Below are 7420 nucleotides of genomic sequence, written 5' to 3'. Positions count from 1 at the left end.
CAACGTCTTTAACAAAATTAATCTTACTAGTTTTTGGAGCGTCTATTCTTTTATATCCCAGACCACGTGTATCACGATGTTCTTTACATGCTCCAATCATAGAAGACAATTTTGTAGAGCTAGAATTGAACCTTCTAAGATTCTCTTCCAGTGATTTTACTTTATCAAGAGCAGCTGCAAGGTCAGATCCCAAGGATTTTTCTTTGGAAAGAAGGCTGAGATCTCTGTCACTAAAGCATTTTTGTTGAGAGTCATATCTTGCATTAGCATCTGCAGGTCTTTCTTTCAACACACAGAGATTTCGGATAAGATTATCACATTCGGACCTTTTTGTGCGTACATCTTCATCACGATCTTTAACGATAGATTTTAAGAGTTTGTAACCACCATCATATCCTTTAAAGAGTTTTCTCAGTTTTCTGTTTTCTTGACAAAGAGGAGCCATGTATTTACTCAAGCAAGATGTTGACTTCTTTTCTTTCAAAGCACGGTCAAATAGCTTGATATATTGAGCAACTTCCTCATCAATGCTCTGCCCCTCTTCTGAATCACTGTCATCTGAAAGATCATCCAACTGTTCATCAAAAGATTTTTCCCAGTCGAACGCAGATTCAGTTGAGGGACAAGAGACAGAGTTTTTCTCAGAGTTAAAAAGACTTTGAAACTCACAAGAGTGACTCTGAACTGATGTTGCGTTATCAGAGATAATATCGTCCATCCCCATATCGCCACAAACACAGACTTTTGAGGTCTTTGAACGTGTTTGCCTTCTCTGATACCAATTGAAAAAAGAGGGGGTCTAACAACACCACCTAATATTTCGCTTAGCAATCTGTATGGACAAACTCGAATATACTTTTAAGAGAATCAACAAGACTCAATCAATTAAAAGTATATCAACGACTTTATATCTCTCTTCTTGATTTGATTTACTCAAGCAAGAATTGCGAGATCAAATCAAATACAAGGAATAACTTGGATGGTCCCAAAGACCAATATCCAAGGTTCAATCAACAACAAAATGTCGGACTTCCAATCGATTGATTCAAATGCACAACCTGTATTATTTCAATTATATAAAAAAATATAATGCGGAAATAGAAATAACACAGACACCAGAAATTTTGTTAACGAGGAAACCGCAAATGCAGAAAAACCCCGGGACATAGTCCATATTGAACACACACTGTATTAATCCGCTACAGACACTAGCCTACTCCAAGCTAACTTCAGACTGGACTATAGTTGAACCCTAATCAGTCTCCCACTGATCCAAGGTACAGTTGTACTCCCCACGCCTCTGATCCCAGCAGGATACTGCGCACTTCATTCCCTTAGCTGATCTCACCCACAACTAAGAGTTGCTACGACCCAAAGTCGAAGACTTAACAATAAACAAATTTGTCTCATACAGAAAAGTCTATCAAAGGATCAATCTATCTCCCGCAGATAAACCCTAAAAGGTTTTGTTCCGTCTTTTGATAATAATCAAGATGAACAAGAACCAATTGATAATCTGGTCTTATATTCCCGAAGAACATCCTAGAGTTATCAATCACCTTACAACAATCTTAATCGTATGGTAACGAAACAAGATGTTGTGGAATCACAAACAATGAGAAAAAGATGTTTGTGATTACTTTTTGTATCTTGCCTATCGTGGATATCAATCTCAAGCCAATCAATCTGATTGTACTCGTACGATAGAAGATGCAAGATCAGATCGTACAACAACGATAAAAGTGGTATCGGTCTGGCTTCACAATCCCAATGAAGTCTTTAAGTCGTTAAACTGGTTTTCGAAGAAGAAAACCAAAGGTTAAAGGAGAACCGACTCTAGTATGCAAACTAGTATCACACGTCAGGTGTGAAGATTAGTTTTGCACAGATACTAGAGTTCCCCTTATATAGTCTTTCAAATCAGGGTTTACAATTAAGTTACCTTGGTAACAAAGCAATCCATATCCACCGTTAGATGAAAACCTGATTTAGATTCAATCTAATATTTCTCAACCGTTAGATCGAAAACTTAGCTTGTTACAAGAACTTGACAATGCACGCTTCTAGGTTTGTTAACCGTACTCAAACGTATGCACTTGTTGGTTCAACAATAGTTAACCAAAAGGTTAGCCATATGAGCATTCCATATCAACCACGTTCTTCTTCACCATAATAAGTTCAAATGATTTCAAATGAACTAGTTAGAGAGTTGTTCAATTGCAAGGAAATCACATGTACTACACAAGACACAATTGAATCAAAGATGATTTGATTCACTTGAATCGGTTCATGAACTTTTATAGCCACGGTTTGTAAACTTCATTCCTTAGTATTTTTAAGTTTAATTTCAGAAATCATCTTCAGATATATAACCTTCTCAAGTTCACAGACTAGGTTTGCGTACTTAAGTTACCGGGCAGAGTTTACAAACTCCAGCAGAAATTCTCGGGTATGAGAACTTCGGCGATTCGCGGATTGGATTCGCGGACTTAGTGATCAAAACTAAGTCTTGATTTCTAATCTATTATAGCTAAGTCTTGGACTAGGATAGAAAGTTTAGTTGAGCTCAAGGACTTCATGGTGATTCATCATACAAGTAGAAGAACTACTCAAGAATCCGGTATAACTTCTCGACAAAAAAGTATGTGAAGACTTGAACTTATCTATCACTCAAAAGTCTATCTACTCTATATCCTACTCTTTGAGACAATAAGTCGTATGCTATATATATAGACTTTGATTATACACATTTGGTATTTCGAGTCGAGTATACCTCGCCTATCTATATCTCGAAATATGAGTTGGTAAGATTTTCGCTTTAACCAAGTTTATCTTTACCATGTGACGAAAATCATGATATGTTTCAATCATCTTGAAAATTGCTTTGACGAGAAATGGTGTAACAACTATATAACGTCCTCTAAGAATGTTTCAATGATTGAAATTAGAGTTTAAATTACATAACCAATGTTGGACATAAGCATTGTTGTGGAAAAACATTTATGTATAAGTCCTATTCCTTGAACCAAAGTTTGCGAACTTTGTTGATCAAGAGAACAGGAAGAATGGCGTGAGCCAAGTCCGCGAACTCAGTCCGCGAACTGCCGAAGTTCTCAAACCCGAGAATTTCTGCTGGAGTTGACAAACTATTTGCGTGAAACCAAGTCCGCGAACCGGCGAAGTTCTCATACCCGAGAATTTCTACTGGATTTTGTAAACTCTGCCCGGTAACTTAAGTCCGCGAACCTAGTCTGCGAACTTGAGAAGGTTATATATCTCTGAACTTAAACTTAAAAAAACTAAGGAATGCAGTTTGCAAACCGTGGCTATAAAAGTTCATGAACCGATTCGAGTGAATCAAATCATCTTTGCTTCAATTGTGTAGTGTATAGTACATGAGATTCCCTTGCAATTGAACAACTCTCTAACTAGTTAATTTGAAATCATTTGAACTAGTTATGGTGAAGAAGAACGTGGTTGATATGAAATGGTCATGTGGCTAATCTTTTGGTTAACTATTGTTGAACCAACAAGTGCATACGTTTGGGTACGATTAACAAACCTAGAAGCGTGCATTGTCAAGTGTGTGTAACAAGATAAGTTTTCGATCTAACGGTTGAGAAATATTAGCTTGAATCTAAATCAGGTTGTCATCCAACGGTGGATATTGATTGCTTTGTTACCAAGGTAACTTAATTGCAAACCCTGATTTGAAAGACTATATAAGAGGAACTCTAGTATTTGTGCAAAACTAATCCCCACACCTCACGTGTGATACTAGTTTGCATACTAGAGTCGGTTCTCCTTTAATCTTTGGTTTTCTTATTCTAAACCAGGTTAACGACTTAAAGACTTCATTGGGATTGTGAAGCCAGACCGATACTACTTTTATCGTCTTTGTGTGATCTGATCTTGCATCTTCTATCGTACGAGTACAATCAGATTGATTGGCTTGAGATTGATATCTCTGATAGGCAAGATATAAAAAGTAACCACAAACATCTTCTTCTCATTGTTTGTGATTCCGCAACATCTTGTTTCGCTACCATACGATTAAGATTGTTGTGAGGTGATTGATAACTCTAGGCTGTTCTCCGGGAATATAAGACCGAATTATCAATTGGTTCCTGTTCATCTTGATTATTATCAAAAGACAGAACAAAACTTGTTAGGGTTTATCTCTGGAGACAGAATGATCCTTTGATAGACTTGTTTGTGTGAGAAAGATTTGTTTATTGTCAAGTCTTCGACTTTGGGTCGTAGCAACTCTTAGTTGTGGGTGAGATCATCTAAGGGAATCAAGTGCGCAGTATCCAGTTGGGATCAGAGGCGTAGGGAGTACAACTATACCTTGGATCAGTGGGAGACTGATTGGGGTTCAACTACAATCAAGTCTGAAGTTAGCTTGGAGTAGGATAGTGTCTGTAGCGGCTTAATACAGTGTGTGTTCAATCTGGACTAGGTCCCGGGGTTTTTATGCATGTGCGGTTTCCTCGTTAACAAAATTTCTGGTGTCTGTGTTATTTATATTTCCGCATTATATTTGTTTATATAATAGAAATAATACAGGTTGTGCTTTTGAATCAATCAATTGGAAATCCGACCTTTGGTTGTTGATTGAAATTGATTGATCCTTGGATATTGGTCTTTGGTACCATCCAAGTTATTCCTTGTATTTGATTTGAACTCGCAGATCTTGCTTGAGTAAATCAAATCAAGAAGAGAAATATAAACTCGTTAATATACGTTTAATTGACTGAGTCTTGTTGATTCTCTTAAAAGTATATTTGAGTTTGTCCATACAGATTGCTAAGTGAAATATTGGGTAGTGTTGTTAGACCCCCGCTTTTTCAATTGGTATCAGAGCAGGCAAACACGTTTAAGACCTTACAAATCTGTGTTTATAGCGATCTGACTCTATGGACAGAGGTGTTATCTCTATTAATGTACCACCAGTCTTCGATGGCTCTAATTACTTATGGTGAAAAATTGCTGATAATATTTTTTTGATGATGTTGTAGTAATGAGGTTCAAACTCTCGGACTTTTGAAGATTAAATTTAAAGATTTGATAAAATTATATATACAAAAATATTAACAATGGGTGCGAGAGGTAACCAAGACACTAGATTCCACTATTATGCAAAATTGAATGATAAATATTTCAAGACTCTATTCAATTCTTAAGTCCTCTTTTATCTTTAATTCACTATCAATCATACAGATTCTCAAACATTATTTGTAAACCTTAAGCATAGATTATCAAGAGATTAAACCAAGCATAACCTATCAAACTGAATAACAAATAATTAAGACAATCATTCAAATAATTTAAAACTCTGCAAAAGCAGCGATTAGGTGAATTATATAATTAAATGAAATAGTTACACATTTATGTTGCGTGAATAGCTTCCTCCATTGCCTTGGTTACGAGGGAATTAGCCGCTCATCATGTTGGAAAACCTCTCAAAATATTTCATTGATGCTCAAAAATGGTTTACAATTGATGAGAATATGAGAAATACAATAAAACCGGGTTCGTAACAATTATATTTGTTACAAACCAGAGAACTACGACCTTCAGGGACAAAATAAGACTGCTGCAGCTGTGTCGCAAACGCTGTAGAAAATAAGTCTGCCTGATGTACGACCCACAGGTGTGAGTCGTTATTACTGTAGAAAAACGACTGCTGGTGCAGGTCCGTTCTTCGTGTTCTTCATGTTCTTCAGCAGAAGCAGTAGAAGAAACCGAGTTTGGGAAAACTCGAATTTCTTCTTCTCTGGCTCTCCTCAGCCCCCCAGACTCTCGACACCCTTTCTACTCAACCCCAACAGCCTATTTATAGCCAACAGACCCATCGAATCTCGCTCATTCACTCCATATAATTCTCTTTAACTCGGCAATAAAGAAAATATTTCTGGGAATATTTTCTTTCCTGTTTCATCTTCTCACGCGTTTTCAAGCCTCCAAATTACCATTTTTAACTCCTTCACGCTCCAACAGGCTGTGAGGGTCTTCCATGCACACACAAAACACGTTGAATCTTCTCCAAATCACGTGAAACCCGTGATATACATGAACTGCCCTGTTTTCAACCCGTGAATTGTTTAGCTGATTCTAGCCAATTCTGGTCGAACCAAATGCCCACAGTGTGTTTAATAGGCCATATCACAACTATCTACCAAAAATCAGCCATTAAATCTCCCTAGAACACGTTCAACAATTCGATCAAAAATCTGCAGAAGTGTTCTCCATTTTCCCGCCAATGGAGAAGATGACCTCCCCCTAATCCTGTACTGGGGTGCGAATAGCAGATGCCTTTTGGGGTGACCTGGGGTGCCCCTTATTAATTGAGGTGCCTCTTATCCAACGGTGAGGGTCCGAATAACACGTGTCCTCCGAGGCTTTTACCAACTTTTCGAGCCGAATTTTCCAAAAAAATGTTTATTTTCCAAAGGTGCCTACAAACAAATAAAACACCAAAATTAGTACAAACTCGAGTGCCAACAATATATAGTATTGAGATAAAATTAAACACAAAAATGTGTCTATCAAATACCCCCAAACTTATTATTTGTTAGTCCTCGAGCAAAATTTATTTTTGAAAAGATAAAAAGACTACACTTAGCACGTGCAGCAGGCCGTTAAACCGCTAGGTGGCCCTAGCGGCGGAGTATTGTCTCCGGAGGGTTTACCAGAGGTGTACCCACAAAACCTTTACTCCTAATTGGTCACAAGTATCCAAAGAGATATGAGGACATACATATTCTCAACCTATCTCCAAGTAAGTAGAATGCCAGAGAAATTAAAGGTGTCAGCTCTAAAGCTGACTGAAGAAAAGGGGAGACACATCCGCACCACTGCTAGATAAAGAGATATCCGCTACACATCTAGATAAACATTGTAAGATGCGTCCGCTGCTTTACAGCTGGATAAGATTAGGAGAGAGATAAAAATGAGAGGGACATCTGCTACACAGCTGGACTAATTACGTGTGATGAGTTAAACCAGTGCTAGAAAGATCTTGTGCCAGATTGAATACAGACTAACAAAGCAACCAAAATGCATCTTTCTTCGACTCTCTCACAGTGCTCAGTACAAATAACGTCTTCTTCGGTCTTCAACTGTTGATGATAAACTCTCGAACCTCATAGAACCTTGACAATTAACTCTTCTCTTCGATTTCTTGCTTGACTTATAAATTTCTTCTTCCCTATGGCCTTGTTGAACAAAAAGAACGTAATGATGTTTCATTTTTTTTTTTGATGAACAAAAAACTTACAAGACAAAAATTTACATGGCCATGAGATAAGGACTTTCAAAACTTGGATCTTCGCAACTTGTGATGTCTTGGTATCATGGATTCTAACAACTTATATCATTTGCTCTTATAACTTCAACTTTGATTTTTGAATTATTC

This window comes from Papaver somniferum, unplaced genomic scaffold, assembly GCF_003573695.1.
Source record: "Papaver somniferum cultivar HN1 unplaced genomic scaffold, ASM357369v1 unplaced-scaffold_123, whole genome shotgun sequence".
Classification (NCBI taxonomy): domain Eukaryota; kingdom Viridiplantae; phylum Streptophyta; class Magnoliopsida; order Ranunculales; family Papaveraceae; genus Papaver; species Papaver somniferum.
Note: the sequence above shows the minus strand (reverse complement) of the source record.